Here is a 19,232-nt window from a genome sequence, read left to right as displayed (position 1 = left end):
TTTGCATTAGTTTTGCTATGTGGCCATGCTGAAACTGATGCGAGGCATGCTGGGATGTGTAGTTCACTAACATCTGGAGGGCCGGTGTTGTCCAGCCCTGGTGTAGATGGTTATAAAATAACTACCTTGACATATACAAGCAGGTCTTATGGTGTGTACACACGGGGCAATATGATCGCTGGCAATATATTGCTAGCAATATATTGCTCAGCAATCATATTGCTCAGTGTCCCGTTTTCAATCAGTGACCAGAGATGGTCGCAGATGAAAATGTCACACTGCCGGGAGAAGAGGCAGTGGAAGTCGCTGGTCGGAGGAGCATTCGATTTATCGCTGGTGCACACTCCAATCACTGGCAATATGGTCGCTCAGCGACCATATTCCCAGCGATTTCAGCCCCTATCGCCCCGTGTGTACACAGCTTTAGAATGAATCTTACCTAAAATTAAACCAACCTTTACATGTAGAGAAGTGTAGAAAGATATGCTTCCAATGTGTTTGAGGGCTGTGTGTGGCTTGCAGGTAGTGAAATCATGGTTTTCACTTAATAGGCTGCAGCATTGCTTATTACACTCAGGTGTAGTAATCAGCATTAATTAGCAGACCCAGGCATCCACTCTCATGCGGTATCTCAAGGGGTGGTCTGGAGCTATCTTTGGCGTCCGCCTGTTTTTGGCCCAAAATGCACGGTGCATTCGCCGATCGAGCGGTTGTAGCACCGTACATTTTTGGTGCACACCCCCGTGTACGCCCATGTTTACGCCCAGTTTTCCTTATTATTCCGGCCGCTCCCATAAAAACGCCCCCATGCCACCCACAATGACCGTACTCTTGCGGACAGGTTTTTGCGCACGGAGAGACCCGTCCGTGAGCGGTGTGAGGTCGCCGCACCTGCGCATTGCGAAAGCTACGCATGCGCAGATGAAAAAAAACCCTGATCCGCCCGTTAACGGTCCCACCGTAGCGAGCAGAATAAGGCGCATAATACCTACCTCTGTTTTACTACTGTCATTTTGTACATATTAATGTGCTTGTGCTGTGTAAAACATGTTCTGTTAATAAATAAACAAGGCTTTCTATAATGTACTGTATGACATTCCTGATGTGATTATAATGACTTTAGCCACTAGGTGGCAATACTACCAAACTTTATCATATGTGGATTTTTCACAAGCACAGCTGCTATTACATAACAGCAAAAAAAAATAAAAAAAAATTTGCTAACTCATTTGTTTAAGGACTCGCTTCTACAGTATATTACTTACAGTTTTTGATAACTTGGTTGTACATGACATTATTTAAACCACACAGAATGTAAAATGTAATAGTCTGAGTAAATGTCTATAGTTTATATAGTTGTATAGTTTATTCTTATAACCTTTCTCTGTTTGTAAAAATACATTTTAGTAAAATACTAAGAGCCACAGTAGAGATAAGCATGAATCCTGCTAGGAGGTGCAGTTTTGCAGATTTACTGTTGGAGTGGGTGGGAGGTGGTGTATCAGCTGAGCTCCAAATGTCACTGTTAAATACAGATGAATGTGTTTGCAAAATGCAAATGCAGAAAGCATTTTATTCCAAGGGGTGCAAAATTTACACTTGTATTTTTTTCACGTAAACTGCTACTTACTATTCTTACGCACATATTAATGGCATAAAGGCGATATTAGGACTGTCATTATTTCATGTCACATATTTGTTCTCATTTCTATTTTTATTGATTTGCTATTTGCACGCCTGTAAATCCTTGTTTCTGTATAGATTGCTTCAGGGTGATTTCAAAGACTTCTCACTGATAATACACTTACAGTATCTGATAACCTGATAACCAGCAATATAGAGGGCATTAAAATGCTTTGCTTGGAAATGTATTCCCTGTCATTTCTGCATTGTTACTACATTCAGGTGCAATACAACACACCTGCTTTTAAGCATTACTCCTAACATTATGGATTTCCTGATCGGGACTCCTAAAAGAGGGCATGGCCTTGATAAAAGCTCTCATTTATTTTATTTATATATTTACAGTTTCTTATATAGCGCAGCAAATTCCGTTGCGCTTTACCATACCTCCCAACTTTGTGAATGAGAGAATAGGGACACGTGCCAGAAAAGGGGGCGTGGTGTATGTAAATGAGGGCACGGCTTATGCAAATTAAACCGCATCCCCGTTTTCGGTCGCACATAGATGCTATGCGCACAGCGTCTATTCTGTCAGATTGGGGGGGACTCCCAACTGCCCCCCCCCCCCTGCAGCGGGACACTGCTGGCCGCGGGAGGGATGCGGGAACGTCCCCAAAAATCGGGACGTTCCCGCGTTTAGCGGGACAGTTGGGGGGTATGCTTTACAATTGGAAACAACAGTGATTAAACAAACTGGGTAGAACAAACCAACATAGAGGTAGGAGGGCCTTCACTGGAATGATGCAATCAGGAGCCACACCTCACATTTGTCGTCACTGTGGGGCCGAGATAGGACATTGAAAGAAAAAAAATTGGTGAAACAATGGGCCTGATTCAGTTCTGCTCAGTGCACAGCTTATCAAGCACCTGAGATGCCGCCATGCCGATATATATTTTTTATTGTAGAAAATATTTTTTATTTCTCTTTAGACATCTGTACTGATTTTTTTTATTTATGTCCACTTGGATATTTGTAATCTGCACTTTTTAGTTTGCTCCAGTCTTTTAAAGGGTATGTATTAGAGCTATTTCAGATTGTTTTATATCCCTATAGTTTCATTATTCTCACAGAAAGGTATTTTACCAAGTTAGTCGCCGAATCTCTGTACATTGTGCACATATAGGGCGGTATTCAATGTGAATACCTGCGAGGTGCAGCGAATCCTTTTTTGGATTCGCTGCACATTCGCCACGTTCCGGAGCCGGCGGGCTCCGGTATTCAACGAGTCAGGGGCAGCGAGCCCCTGACTGGCGAATATGAGCTCCTGCGGCGATTGCCGCAGGGAGCCTCAGGACGGTGCCAGGCAGAGAGATGGTAGTCTCTCTGCCTAGCCCAGAGCTTTGTGGGGGGTTAGGTGTGCTCCCCGGGTGCCAGGCAGCACAGGCTGCCCCCCCCGGGGGTGCCAGCAGGCAAGCGTATATTCACTACACACGATCAAAATGATCGTGCAGTGAATATATGAATATGTAATGAGCGGCTCCGCTCTGGCGCCACCTGCTGGATGCTGTGTAAAAAATAAATAAAAAAAAATAATATTATTTTTAAAATTAAATATATATTCATGTGCTTACAGCACATGAATAAAAATAGCATGCCCCTCCTCAGAATAAAATTCCTGATTTTTTGACACCAAATGTAAAAAACAAAACACTTTATTTTAAAAGTTCACATTCCACTTCACCATAAAAAGATAGCGATTGCTACTCGGTGAATCATGGTGAAAAAAACCTAGAAATGTATTCGCCATGTGGTCATTGAATAGGGTGATTCACCGTTTTTGACAGAAATTCGCCAAACAGCACAAATTCGCCATAAAAACCTGGCGAATCAGGCTCATTGAATACCGCCCATATACAGCATATATTACATTAATCACAGATCAGCCATCAGCTTAACAATTGGGGTAGGTGGAGATACAGATACAGCTACAAGCTCTCCTTTTAATAAAGGCCCACATAATGACATACATCCCAATATGACCCATTCCAGGAGAGACACAATGCTCTGATCCTGGATTTTCCTCCAAATTGATGATTGATGCAGTATCACCTGTGCTGCTATCATATGTGTCTTATCAAATAACTAGATTGACACAGGTGATGAAAATCACAAGTAAAGAGGGATGTCCAGGAACACAGCCCCCTGTTCCTCCTGGAATGGGTCATGTTGGTATGTATGTCATTTCAGTGGTTTACTTATAGTGGTACAAACTAGTTCGCCATATCACATTACCTTATGGCAGGGCCTCTCAGGTACCCGCCGCCCAATAGACCAGTGTCAGTGTATCCAGTGTGATGTTAGGGTGAAGTCCTTTTAAGGTGCCCATACACGATGCAATGTTTGCATGCGTTTTGGTCCCCATTGCATCACTTTGCACGCAAATCGCAAGCAATTTGCATGCGGTGCGATTGGGACCTAGTTCAAATCGTAAGTGCAGAACAGACTTTTTGAGCTGTGCGATTGGATGTGCGATAGTTTTGTGAAACTATGTTCATTTTTCCTTCCATATCACCTCTACACTTTGGGGATTATTCTGGTTGATTCACTTGGATGCAAATTTGTATCCTTGCGAGTCAACCTAACCCCGCCTTGCTAATGGTGGTATGCCGGCCCACCATTCGCAAGGCGCGTTCCTTGGCACTGGTTGCGAATGGATGTTTTATATAAACATCCATTTGCAGCCTGCAGGGGAACATCCACATATGATCATATGATGCACTGAGGCACTCTTACATATGTGTGTGCACATTCAGAAGGAAGTGTTGTCAGATGCTGCCCCGGCACCCACGTCACAGCCTCATTAGCATGAGTGGTGGGGCCAGAGATGATGTGAGAGTGCGCATCAGCGCTCACCGCTGATCGCTGCCCTGTACACACAGGGTGTATTTTAAACTCGCTACACTCATTAGCTGCTATAACCAGGGTGGATGGCTTTCCATAGTGTCCTGTTATGTAAAGCCGTCTAACCCGGGGAAAAGCACTTGGATGGGTAAAAATTGTGTGTATGCATCGAGCGATTTTCAGCCCAGACATTTTCCCGACATCATCGCTCTGCATACACGCTGGGCAAAAACACCCAAGGCGGGATGTACTAAAGGGAAAATGCGGTAAAACAGTGGTGTTAAAGCATTTTCCTATGTACCATTAGCCGTCGGCCCCATCTCCGCCTGGCAGGGTATCGCCACCCAGAGGGTCCGCGCGACCCCCCCCCCTCTCCCGTCCTCCATCGATCTCCTCCTCCCCCAGCAGGTGTCACAGCTGGGAGGACATCCAGCTGCAGGGGGGAGGAGGAGACGCAGGGGGACACTGACAGCCGCCGGGATGTGACGGAGACCCCCACACACCACATTACAGGTATCGCGGGGGTCTCCGGTCTCCGCAACCCGATGCTAGCCACATATGTTAGTACAGGCTAGCAGGCGAAGGGCGGCGATGTATATTAATACATCCCGCCCCCAGTGTGTATGCACCTTTTACACTGCAGTAAGACTAAACATCATCTGTTTGCACTCCACATCTGCTGCACCAGATATGGAGTGCAAAAAGAATCCCCACACTGACTCCTCACAGTATTTCTCTAGATTAAAAAATGAAATACCCTACAGAGCTGTTGATAACATCTCATTTTTATCATCTCAAATCACTCTCCTTCTTGCACTGTTACCTCTGACCTGTGCTTTGCCCCACGTTACTGACTATAATGCTTGTATTGTGCCAGTAAGCACTTTCCATTTCCACCATGGCTAATCAAACTGTACCATAGCCTTTAAATATTAAAACACTGTCTGAAAACTCATCTCTTTACTAGCACTTACCGTCCTTCTGCCTGAAATAACATACTAATGTGGCCTTGCAACTGTTCAAATATCCATTATTTATGTGCCACACTTGCTCCAGTTGTTTCAGCTGTGCCCTCTTCCAATTGTTTATTTATTATTTATTTATTAACAGCTTCTTATATAGCGCACACATATTCCGCAGCGCTTTACAGAGAATAGTGGATCAGTCCTTGCCCTAGTGGAGCTTACAATCTATATTCCCTACCCAGGGGCGGATCCAGGAAAAAATGACAGGGGGGGGGCACCAAGATAGGGGAGGGGGGGTGTTAGTGGTGCCAGTGTGCACGCTCAGAGAGCAGAGAGAGAGAGGAGGAGAGCAGAGAGATAGAGGAGGAGAGCAGATAGAGGGTGGGAATGGGATTAAAAATAGGCCCTGGCATTGAAAGTACGCAGGCCTACCTTGGCGTTAATAGTGAAGTATGTAGTTGTGCGCGCCGAAAAAGGGGGTGGGGCCACTCAAAAGGGGGCGTAATCTTGAGTGTAGTGTACCACACCATATACCACTTCTACACATTAAGCAACAAAATAGTAGACCTCATTATACCCGCCACTTACACATGATGCAACACAGATTGAGCCAAAATTCACATAATGCTACACAGATCACGCCAATATGTCCATTACGTATTATGCCAAACACCATAATGCCAATTACAAATTATGCTACATAAGTGCTGCTTACCTTCATGCTCATTGCCAGGGGTTCCATGCTCATTGCCAGGGGTTCCATGCTCATTTCCATGTGGGATTCCATGCTCATTGCCATGTGGGATTCCATGCTCATTGCCACGTGGGATTCCATGCTTGTTGCTATGTGGGAATTATTTTTTTTTGTCCCGGCCAATGATGCTTATGCAGAAAGGAATAGTGGGTCCTGGACTCCTGGTGAGTATGTGTGCGGTGCGGGGGTGGGCACACTTGCACCCAGTATTGGTGCAGCATAGTGGGCACAGGGGGCACCCAGTATTGGTGCAGCATAGTGGGCACCCAGTATTTGTGCAGCATAGCGGGCACAGGGGCTGAGAACGGATGGATTGCTGGATCAGTGCTGTTAGCAGTGAATAGCTGGAGTAGCCACAAGTGCACCTTTGTTCCCTGCTGCTGCAGGTGTGTGGCTTATAGCTAAATGTTATCTTTCCCCCGCAGTGATGTCCGGCTCCATTAGAGGCTGCACAGTGCACTGCCCCAGCAGGTGCCACATTATAATGGTGTGACTATACAGCAATGTTTCGTATGGTTGCCTTTGCCTACATGGTGTACAGGCAGCATTGCTACTGTCTGCTCATCATGATAACGGTCCCCACAGAGTTAACTAGTTATTTTGTCAATGCAGTGAGGGATGTGGAGGTGCAGGGGGTGAGGAGTGAGAGGTGTGGAGGGCAGGGTGTGGGGAATGAGGGGTGTAAGGGGCACAGTGTGTGGGGATTTAGGGGTGTGGAGGTTGTGCGGGCGCAGAGTGAGGGGTTCAGGCAGTGGGGGGATGCAGGGGCCGCGCACAGTAGTAGAATTTTTGCCTAGGGCTGGGGACGGGTGCTAATAAATCTTCCACATGCCCTGCCTGTGCTAGTGTCTTCACAGCCGGGCAGAGAGCAGAGAGCTGCCCGGCTGTATTGTCAAGATCAAGAGGACAGTGACACTGCAGCAGCCCTAGGTCCCGTCCGCCTGACTCCCGGCTATTTTAAAACTTGCGCTGCTGCAGCTGCCTGCCGGGTCCGCAAGCCAATCGTACTGTAGCTCGCTTGCGGTCTGACAGCCAATCAGGAGTGGTGTCTCCTGATTGGCTGCCGGACCGCGAACGAGGTCCGATTGGCTTGCGGACCCGACAGGCTGCTGCAGCAGCGCAAGTTTTAAAATAGCCGGGAGTCAGGAAGACGGGACCTAGGGCTGCTGCAGTGTCACTGTCCTCTTGATCTTGACAATACAGCCGGGCAGCTCTCTGCTCTCTGCCCGGCTGTAAATGCTCTCCGGCGGCGGGCGAGAGTTATAGTTAAAGTAAAAAAAAAGTCAGAAATGACAGGGGGGGACACGTGCCCGGGTGCCCCCCCCCCCCCCTAAATCTGCGCATGTCCCTACCACATGCACAAATTCTAGGGTTAATTTGTTCAGAGCCAATTAGCATACCATACTGTACATGTAGAGTCACAAAATGTAGAGTTTTACTTATCTGGACTGGAGCAGTACGTTCTATGGATATGAGGGGTCTTTTGAAGATCCCAATGATCCTTCTCTGCTCAGCTCTATTACACTAACAATTTCTTGTTTGAAAGAGGAAGAAGAGTTATCAGACGGGCAATCAACTGTTGAAATACAAATCTGTAAAGCAGAAGTGTCAAAGTGCGGCCCTCCAGCTATTGTGGAACTACACATCCCAGCATGCCTTCCACAGTTTTAGCTCTCCCTAAATAGAAAATCTGCGTCAGGGAGCCACCCTGGGATGTGTAGTTCCTCAACTGCTGGAGGGACACAAGTTTGACACCCCAGCTGTAAAGAAAGTATGTTGTATGGTGAACTATAAATGTTGTTTCTCTTGTTAATAATGACAAAGGCAGGAGTGACGCACCGTCAGTGCTTGGGTGCATTTTGTGGCAAACAAAATACAATGTATCAAACGAAATGATCTCCTGTTGTGCAAAACGTTAGTGGCTATAAGGCACATACACACTAGACAATGGCAAGTATTCAATGCTCCAGTGAGCGCAGGGGCAGCGTACCCTGTCATGCTTTTGCCTGCGCTTGCCATGCTTATCCAGTTTGCTGGATTCGCCGCCTACCCGCCGGTCACTGTATTCAACGCCTCAGGGGCTTGCTGCCCCTAGCGGCGAAAGTAGTCCAATATGGCGACACAGTGGTGGCAGGCAGGATGGCGGACCCCAGGTGTATTAGGAGGGGGACAGGGTGGCTGCTGCTGAGGGACAGATGGCAGCAGCACACATTTATCCACTGCAGGGAGGGCCGGGTGACCCAGGCAGTAGTGTGCACTGAGCTGGTCCCGCTCCATGCATATATAATAAGTGGGACCCAGTATAGTGCATATTTAATGAGCGGGTCCCCGCCCACTGCATAAATAATGGGGAAAAAATAAATAAAAAAAAAATCAAAATATATTAACGTGGTGCTTGTAAAGAAATAAACGTAACAAGTTAGCGACTATGAAACGGTGAATTTGCTGTTTGCTTTCGGGAACAGTGATCATTGAATACGTCAAATATTATTTTCAGAGAAAAAATTTGCAGATTCGCCAAAAAACAGCCTTGTTCACTGAAAAAAAAAAAAAAACCCCGGTGAATCAAGAGCCTTGAAAACTGCCCAATGTGTTCAGTAAACGATATTGCTGAACAATTTCCCTTGAACTTTTCCAGTATCCTGGACAAACGATAATGGTTATACACACTGAACGATGCAATGAACAATGAATGATCCACAGTAACTACAGTCTAGTAATTTGCAACTTTTTGTAGAGGACTTAGCCAAAATTGAGCTGCATGTACAAATGACAGAAACCCCCATTAACAACTCGTGGAATGCTTGCATCATTCATCGTTCATTGCATACACACTGGCTGATATTTTAAACAATACAAAATGAACAATATTGTTCAAAATATCGCCCAGTGTGTTCGCACCTGGTGAAATTTGACATTCTGGTGTCAACATTATAACTGTGTATATAGTCGTCAGTGACTTGCTGACTGCATATTATATTTTTAATATTAGCGCAATATTGGTAATATATAATTGTTTAGAGCAGTGGTTCTCAAACTCGGTCCTCAGGACCCCATACAGTTTATGTGTAGTACAGGTGTACTCATTACTGACACATTTTAAAAGATCCACAGGTGGAGCTAATTATTTCACTTGATTCTGTGAGGAGACCTGCAAAATATGCACTGTGTGGGGTCCTGAGAACCAGTAGTCTACACTGTCTTTTGCACTGTCATTGTGCATAGGTTTCATTTGGGAAATCTCTCACTCCATCTCCTCAAATACCCTGACACAGGCTACCCAGGGTTGCCTACTTTTGAAAAGCAGTTTCAGGAAGATTTTAGATTCTGAGGGGGCATGTCATGATACACCCAAAGGGCGTATCAAATGACACATATGGGCGTGTCTAGTGACACCTATCGGCATATCTAGTGACACTTTTTTTCCTATCTAGTTTGCCATACGATATTTGCCCATTCTGTCCTGAAAAACGATATGTCCTTAGCTGTAATACAAGCTTTGTGAATAGGAGGAAGGTAATGCTACGGTCCTATCCCCCCTCCAGGCACCCAGGCTGCTGAAGCTACATAAAAAATTATCCCCCTCACCACTGCTTCCCCAAAAAATGTTTAAGGCAGTGGGGAGAAAAAAATGTTTATGAAGCAGAAGAGGGGGCAGGCAGGGGAGAGGATTTATGAAACTGCGCTGCTGCAGTAGCATGTAGGCCTGGAGGGGATCCCTTCTAAAATACCAGCTGGGAACAGAGGGACATAAATAAGCAGCCAGTCAATCTCACCTGCTGCCTGCCGCTGTGTAGTTCTTATACCGCAGTGCAGTCACCAATCTCTGCCGCTTCTCCCACTCTCCGTCACCGTGCTGCACTGTCAATTTGCCTGCCCGGCGCTGCTGCATAGTCAGTGTGTAGCTGCTGCGGACAGCGCTACCCACAAAGCCCCGCGCTTAAAAATCCCGACCCCGGCAATTGCTGACTAGCGCATGCACAGTTACAGGTTTCCTCTGTAAACCTTAAAAACCGAGAGAATCCCCTCTATTCCTGTGAGACCGGGAGTTAGAGCCAAAATGCGGGGGACTCCCACAAATTGAGGGAGGGTCGGCAACCCTGAGGCTACCTAAGGTAAACCTACCACAGATATCTGTTATTCACAGCATGATAAACAGTGACTATTGCTGAGGTAGAGAAGCTACAGTTATGACAGCTGAAACCTCTAACAATTAACCCTTTGAGTGACAACATTATATATTTTTTTAATTAGGTGTGAAAATTTCCAAGCAAACATTTGTATTCATCCTAATGATGTGTAATATTTACCTTGTATAGGAAATATAATAATTTTTTCCACAACATTTTATATTTGAATTTATGTGAGCGACGCTGTCAGTTTTAGTGGATAGTCTGAACATCTCTAACAGAGATTGGCACTCAAACGGTTAAACTAGAGATGTGCGGACTCGGATTCTGGAGATCCGAGCCCCCACGAACGTCATCAATCCGAGCACGGTTCCGAGCAGCGCTCGGAGATTCCCGCCTGACTCGGGTCCAGCTGCTCGAGCAAAACGTCATCGCCCTGCGCCGGATTTCACGAGGCTTTAAATAGCGGCTCCCTCGCCCGCCATCTTCACTCCAGTCTAGTAGTGGGTTGGGAGAGGGTTTGTTGGTGCTGCTGCTGGGGCTTAAACTTGAGCTTGAGCTTGACCTTGAACGCAATATTTATTCGCTGGGGTTGTCTCCCTCAGTACTGCTGTGTACTCCTCTCTGCTTAGGTTGAGATCACCCTAGCAAGGAGGACAGTCTAACTGTGTACTTGTAGTACTACTGTCACCCGTCCTCTGTGCGGTCTACCTTTGGTGTGCTGTGCTGTAATTATTTTATTCACTGGGGCTGTCTCCCTCAGTGCTGCTGTGTACTCTGTTCTCCTCTCTGCTTAGGGTGGGATCTCCCTAGCAAGGAAGACAGTCTAACTGTGTACCTGTCGTACTACTGTCTCCTCTGTGCGGTCTACCTCTGGTGTGCTGTGCTGTAATTATTTTATGCGCTGGGGCTGTCTCCCTCAGTGCTGCTGTGTACTCTGTTCTCCTCTCTGCTTAGGGTGGGATAACCCTAGCAAGGAGGACAGTCTAACTGTGTACCTGTAGTACTACTGTCTCCTCTGTGCTAGGGCCTACCTCTGGTGCTGTGCTGTACCTAATATTATATATTATATTAATAATTAATTATATATATAGTCCACTGGTGCTGCCTGCACTGAATAGAGGCTGCCAGTGCTATTTACTCAGGCCACTGGCAGTGCTACTGCCTAAGTGTACCTACCGAGTAGTACTACCTACCTACTAGGCTGCTATATATAATTTAATTAAAAAATAATACCTGTCCTGCAGTGCTGCGTGGAACTGTAATAAATAATGCCATGCTGCTGGTGCACTGACGTGTGCCACGGAGTGCCATGCAGTACGACATAAAAAAATTAATTATTATAAATTCTGCTGGTGCATATAGTAGTCTGCTACTGCTGTAATTACCTTTTGTGGTGGCCACAAGCAGTGCTACTGCCTACCTACCTAGTAGTTTCTCTACCTACTAGGCTGCTATATTAATATTTAATTTATTTAATTATATATAGTCCACTGGTGCTGCCTGCACTGAATAGAGGCTGCCAGTATTATTTACTCAGTCCACTGTTGCCACTAGCAGTGCTACTGCCTAAGTGTACCTACCTAGTACATACTAGGCTGCTATATATAATTTAATATATAATACCTGTCCTGCGGTCCTGTGTGGAACTGTAAAAAATAATTCCATGCTGCTGGTGCACTGACGTGTGCCACTGCCTGCCAAAGGCTGGAGCAACAGCAAAAACTCCTCAACCTGCCTTGCCATCAGCTTAAGAAAGAGGTGGTGATGCGCTGGAACTCCACCCTCTATATGCTGCAGAGGATGGAGGAGCAGCAAAAGCCATTGAAGCCTATAACTATGCTCTGTAAAGCGCTGCGGAATCTGTGTGCGCTATATAAGAAACTGTTAATAAATAAATAATAAATAAATACACGGCCACCTACGACATAGGCAGAGAAGCGGGGCTGCACCTGACGCATGTGAAGCGGTGAGGGAGGAAAGGAAACACCCGCCTAGCGAGCCAGATAGCTGAATACACCCTAGCGATCAATTGATTGACAGAAGTAGCAGCCAGATAGCCCTCACATACCAGATAGGGGTCTTGTTGGCTGCTTACCCGTACATGTACGGTTAGGTAGTAAAACACCGGTTGCTGAAAAGCGATACATCTCCAACCCAGGGGTCCTAGAGAGGTGGAGGAACTCTTCCATCTGCCACCTTAAAATTAATTAGGCCCCTCCACCCATTAGGCAATGATTTAAGAGACGACTGGTAATAAATGAATAATAATCACAAAATTAAACAATCAGATCACATTAATTATTAATAATCATAATCAAACAATCAAGCCAGATAGGGGTCTTGTTGGATGTTAAACTGATCGAAACAGTTACACACTTGCAGACAAACTCTGCTGCACAAAATGCCCACTGCTCCTTGGCTGCACATGGTAAACAGTGCACGATCAAGCCAGATAGGGGTCTTTTTGGGGCCTAGTGCCCGGAGCACAGGCTTCTTCAACTCAGGATGCCAGTGGTCAATTAAAATGCAGCACAAGCTGGTGAGCTAATCAGAGCTTGCGTACCGGCAGACGCTCTGATTGTCTGTCAATAGGTGAGCTCTGATTGGCTCAAAAGCCAGTGCAGCATTTTAATTGGCCACCAGCATCCTGCGTTAAAGAAGCCTGTGCTTCGGGACCTCTAGGCTACTGCTCAGCAGAAGAGGAGATACGAGAGCAGGAGCCGGTTTATTTTAAGTCAGGTGAGGAGGGGGGGCGGGGCCTGCTTTTGTTCAGTGAAGTGGAGGCAGTCGGGGGGGGGGGGGTTTGCAGTGGAAAAATTATTAACTGGCCGGGCCCTTCCGGGGCCCGGGAAAGCTGTACCCACATCAGCCCCCTATTGGCGGCCCAGGTGGGTACACACTTGAATTACGGCAATCAGATCAGTGGTCAGGTCAAATTCCTTTCAGCTTGGACCATACCCGATTGCCCATGCAGAACAAGAAGATTTAATGCAACAAAAGCACTCTGCACAAGTATCCTAAACACTACTATTGGTTTTTGCAGCAGCAGTTTGCCACACAGATCCTAATCTGAAACATAGTAAGAGACCCGGGACTGATATGACAGAGCCTTGTCATGTGTCCCACAATCCACCATGATGCTTAATGTGTGACTTTGTACTACTAAAATTGCACTATAAGTAGAAATCCTACATACTCAGTATAATACAATAGAATGTGGGTGCAGCTGCAACACAATATGTACAATTTATTTACAAAAGTCTGGAAGCTGCTATTAATGCAGGAGAATATAGATCAAACTATGCATCTCATGCAAAAAAAAATACTTAATATATACATACATACTGTATACTGTATGTATATTAATCCAAAGAAAGAGGCATTTGTACAAATAAATTCAGTAACTCATCTGTAATGGATCACCAAACGTTTTCAGCTCCCCCTCCTCAGGGCGTCATACAACAATCTTGTGATCCAATGCAGAGGAGTTACTGAATTTATTTGGCCGAGTGCCTCCTTTCTTTAGATGTATTTTGTATGCTGTCAGGAAGGCATCAGATCCATTGACTAATACAGCAGAGTGCTGGCATATTTTGGACACAGGGCTGCCCTCATAAATCGTGGGGCCCAGGACTGACAAAATAGGCAGCCCCCTACTCCTTCACCTATTGTTACACAAAATATTGTAGTCAGATATTTTGCCTGCAACCCGATAGTCGGCACCTCATGGACGGCGCCACACACCATATTGCCCATTACATATTATGCCACACCGTAATGCCTACTACATATGATATACCACAAATGCTGCTCACGTAAATTCTTGTTGCCAGGGGCTTCTTGCTCGATGCCAGGGGTTACATGCTCATTGCCAGGGGATAAATATTGTTGCCTGGGTGTTTCATGCTCCTTGCCAGGGGTTTTATGCTCCTTGCTATGGGAGGGTAGGGGGTGGGGGGTTAATATGTTTGTTGCTAGGGGGATATATGCTCCTTACCATGGGTTCCTTACCATGGGTTTCATGCCCATTGCCATGGGGGGGGTTAAATGCTCACTGCCAAGGGGAGTTACTTGCTTGTTGCCTAGGTGGAATTACTTGCTCATTGCCAGGTGGAGATACTTGCTGGTTGTCTGGGGGTGCGCACTGAGATTTTGCCAAGAGATGCTGCCTATAGTAACCAACCAATTCTGTCAATCATTTCTGTGTTGCATCATAGAAATGTCAAAACAGAAACGTATTGGTTGCTAGGGGCAACATCATCTCTTTTTATTTTTGCAACCTTTAGCAACTCTGCATTGCACTATGACACATTTTCTCCATGACATCTTGCTGTCTTCTCAAATTCTGTGCATACAGTACTGAATGATACAATAATATACAATGTAACGTAACAAAACAAACAGGATATACAGTACTGTTGGTGTAAATGGGATTTCAGGGACACAGTAGTTATGATGATGATGGCGTGATGGAGGAGACGGTGACACGATGACACATATGTTTGTTTTAATATATTGTATATATAGCACATAAATAATGCATTATGTAAAGTAATAATATTGATGACATATACTGTATAAGCATTTAAAAATAATCTGTGCATTATTACGTGTCTTTAATTATTATTATTTTTGTTTTTATTTGCAGCAAAAGAAGATTTCCAAAGGCCGGCATAGTATATAATGCAAGATTGTTTTGCCTTAGTCATTTTCTATAAACTGGAAAGTGCAGTAAACTGTAACTTCTCGAAGAAATACTTCTAGTAGAAGAAGCCTCAAACAGCAGAAGGGAATGAACAAAAATGTGAAAAACTGTATATCAAGAGATATTGCAGTATGTCGACCAATCGACGTTTTGGTCTTTTAGTAATATTTTCTTTCTATTTTTATAATGTTGTTAGTTTTTTGTTCTACACAAGTGCATTATGGTGAAGATATTCTGTTGAAATCTGGAACATACCCAGATTCAGTGCAATATGTCTTAGAATGAAAAGACAAATCTAGATGCAAACTGATTTTTTTTTTTTGTGATCGTTGCCATTCCAAGAAAAATTAGAAAACTGTAACCAGTCTAAGTGCTGCTAATCGATGTTGTGATTACAATGGGAAAATATGAAATGTCTGTAAGTTACAAACTCAGCATTGCTGATGTATCAATGTCCTTTCTGCAGCTATGCTACAAGCTTTATTTTTCATTGGGTTACTGCAGTAATATGTTTATGTTGATGTGTGTTAGCATTACGTTTTAAGTGTATTGTACCAAAGGCTTAAATGTCTGTCCTGTCTCTTTTATCGGATAACAGACCCCTGCATATAATGTATGTTATCCACTACAAACGCAGACAATGCATACTGTATTTTATAAATCATAATTACCTGCTGACTTTGTAAATAGTCCGGGTATGGAGACGTACTTCCCAGTAGTAGCATAGTATCTACACTCCAGCTGTATCACTCTTATTGCAGTGTGTCAGCCACATTCTGAACCTTCTCTGGTGTGTTCCAAACTGATTGCATTTGCAGAAAAAAATGTGGTGCAACATAGAGATTCTTGATGCAGTGTCCTCCTTAGTGCATTGTCAGTGCGAATAAAACAGGAAACGCACTGTAACTTAATGATCGATGCTATGTTCGGTTTCTAGTGCAAGAGCATATGTATTTGAACTCAGAATAGCAGAACCCAGCAGGCATGCAGCAATACTGCTACATGTATCAAAATGGACCTTAAACTGTTAGTCTATCCAAAACGATGTTATGTTTGGAGGCCTCAGAAATGACAGAATTAATTTAAAATAAAAAGCAATAAAATTGCTTCACAGCTATGTTTTCATAGATTATTGTTATGATTGTTTATTTATATAGTGCTTTAAGAGAATATTTGCCACTGACATCATTCCTTACTCCATTCTAACCTAGTCGAAATTACACACACACAAACACACTTGGTAACTATGGTAATCAAGAGCACGTGATAGGTCCTGATGCTAGGGGGGCGTGGTCAAATTATGGAGACCTACTGCCATTGCTGCTGTGCATGCTGGGAAGAGGGTGGATTTGTACTTTTTGCCTAGGGGACAGATTGTGGGGCATCGGTGAGATCACGTCCTTTTCCCTATAACATGTGCAGGGAGACAGAGTACAGTGCTACTATTAGTGACTGCTACCTATAGTCTGAAATGGAAATGCTAGTGATAGTTTCCAACAGTGCACTTATCATAGTCAGTCTACACAATATGACATAACCAAACACAAAACATGATAAATAATTTACATATTGTAATTGGAAACACAATTTTCATTCTGTGAAGGGAATGTTAGTTCAGTAAACATATATTTGCTAGTTGAAAAATGATACCTGCAACATGTATTTAAAAAGCCGTAATTATAATTTCAGTGGGATACGATCTCTCGCTCTGACTAGCAGTACCACAAGGTTAATTCTCCAGCCCTGTGAAATTCAAGCACATTAACACCTCAGCACTTTTTTTGTGTTAAGAGCACTGACCCAATGGCGAGGCAGCATTCCAAACAGTGCTCCTGACTCAAGAGGTGTTGAGTACTCAAATTTATTTTATTAGTCAGAGAAGTTACCATAGAGAAGGTAACTTGTGAATGTGGTACTGTAGTGCTGTTTTACTAGTTGGGGGTAAAAGCGTTAGTTACACTGCAGTTTTTTTTTACAGTTTTCTGAACTTGAAGAACTGAAGATCAAATTGCTACCCGCAGCAAATGAGATATGCAGCTTAGTACTACATATATATATATTCAGTCCCTGACATCTTCTGTGAATGTAAAGTAATGGGAACCTACTACAGCCATATATGGATAATACAAGGAGCACTTCTTATGAACAAGACTGAGCAACAATTTCACTAGCATCTAATGAAGGTGACAGAAAACACTATTATTGAGCAGTGGGCATACCCGATGCTGATCCTCCAAGCAATTTACAGTAATGATATTCTTAAAGGGGATTGGATAGCCATGTCTGCCTACATTCCCTTGCATCACATGTTGGTAATACAAATCCTATAGCTGCAAGGTTATTTCTACACGTTTAAATGTATGCCAAGAGGTTTCACGCAAAAGCAGATCTGCTATTTGTGGACAAGGGCTTCACTCCTGTGTTACATAAAACCTGAATGTTGCTTGTTGCCTTCATGGATCATCAGTGTTCAGTGACATTACACTTACTATAAAGAACATTGATCTCTGTGAAAATACCGTGTCACAGTTGCAAAACATTTCATTTTGTGTATGTACCCATAAATTGTGGGTCCCTAATGTACCAGCAAGTTATTCCTTTCACAAAGTCCAGAATTTGTTAAATGTAATAATAATAATAATACTAATAATACTTTATTTATATAGCGCTCTTTTATCAATAGGACTCAAGGCGCTCAATGGATAGAATGAACATAATACAGTACAGGAACAATGAAGTGCAGAAAAGTTTTTCATAAACTACAGAGAGCATGGAGATGCTTAAGAGAATTAAGGAAATGCTTGAGTAAACAGGAAACTCTTGAGTCTGTTTTTGAAGAATTCTAGAGTGTGGGCCTCTCAAACTGTGTGGGGAAGTGAGCTCCATAGAGTTGGAGCTGCTTGGCTAAAAGCTCAACTCCGAGATGAGCCACGGGACATAGTAGGTACTGCTAAAAGTCCTTCATCTACAGATCACAGTACGAGGCTGGGACAGTATGGAATCAGAAGCTGCTTCAGGTACCTTGGGCCTTGGTCATGTAAGGCTTTGAAACTCAGTAAATGAATCATGAAGAGGATTTGCCATCATATAGGCAGTCAGTGGAGGGAGTAGAGAATAGTAATTATGTGGCTATAATAGGGCTGATTAGTTAACAGTCTGGCAGCTGTGTTTTGTACCAGTTGCAAATTGTGCAATTATTTTGCTAGGAGACCAAGGTAGAGGGCAGTGCAGTAATCCAAACAAGATTGTGATAATTATGTGTTTGACTCTGGAATCTGATGATTATGTGTCAAGCAACCATCCAGTACAACGCTGCCCATGATCAGTGTTCTGTAATTCTGTACCATCAAGTGTTGGGACACCACATGGCAGTGGCACTGATGATTATGTTGTAGTCGAGATAACACTCTTTGTGACCTGCCGGTGAGAAATGATTTGAAAACGGGTTGATATTCAAGAGAGAATATCGAGAAAGAGACTCCCGGGTGGGGCACAGCCTTCTATATAGGTGAAAGTATCAGTCTAAAATATCAACTTTATTAATACAAAAATTGATCCTATTTGTGGATCAAAAGACGAACATAAGACAAAGACATACAGATAACGTGAATAATCATGAAAAATCGTGAAAATATGATATCAAAGTCTGAAAATTGGGCTAAATTGCCTCTGTATCTAATGTAACAATAGTATTGATATATTCCTATAGAGAATTGTTTCAGACAAAGCACGTCTGATAAGGCCAAGACTGATACTTTCACCTATATAGAAGGCTGTGCCCCACCCGGGAGTCTCTTTCTCGATATTCTCTCTTGAATATCAACCCGTTTTCATTTGTACTTACCATACTCACCGGGAGCACCTCCACAACAATATATTATAAACTATTTATTTACATGTTGACTGGAGTTTAACCTTCTTACCCTCTAGCATATTAGTCCTGTGCCCTTGGCCTTATCCCCTCCCCTTTTTCCTCGTTATTAGAGAAATGATTTAAACCAGCTTAGTACTGCACCATCCAGTTCACAGAAATTTTTTAGGCACCCAATCAGAAGCACATGTTCCAGATCCAGAACGATTAAGAATGAACAGACACCACTGGCTCTTGCCATCGGAAGATCATTTAGCACATATACCAGGGCTGTTTCAG

At 43.9% G+C, this 19,232-nt stretch overlaps 1 protein-coding gene across 1 annotated transcript in view; it reads left to right on the top strand.

The window, feature by feature from the left end:
• LOC146059979 (potassium voltage-gated channel subfamily A member 3-like) overlaps window positions 1–16,209 on the top strand; it is a 67,295-nt gene extending 51,086 nt beyond the window's left edge. Inside the window, exon 2 of the mRNA XM_083172723.1 lies at window positions 15,026–16,209. The gene's annotated coding sequence lies outside the window, so the exon portion shown is untranslated. The remainder of the gene's footprint in view (window positions 1–15,025) is intronic.
• The last annotated feature ends 3,023 nt before the right edge of the window (window positions 16,210–19,232 follow it).

The sequence above is a fragment of the Crinia signifera genome, chromosome 2 (assembly GCF_055691185.1).
Source record: "Crinia signifera chromosome 2, ASM5569118v1, whole genome shotgun sequence".
NCBI classification, from domain to species: domain Eukaryota; kingdom Metazoa; phylum Chordata; class Amphibia; order Anura; family Myobatrachidae; genus Crinia; species Crinia signifera.
This window is presented reverse-complemented; position numbering and strand designations above follow the sequence as displayed.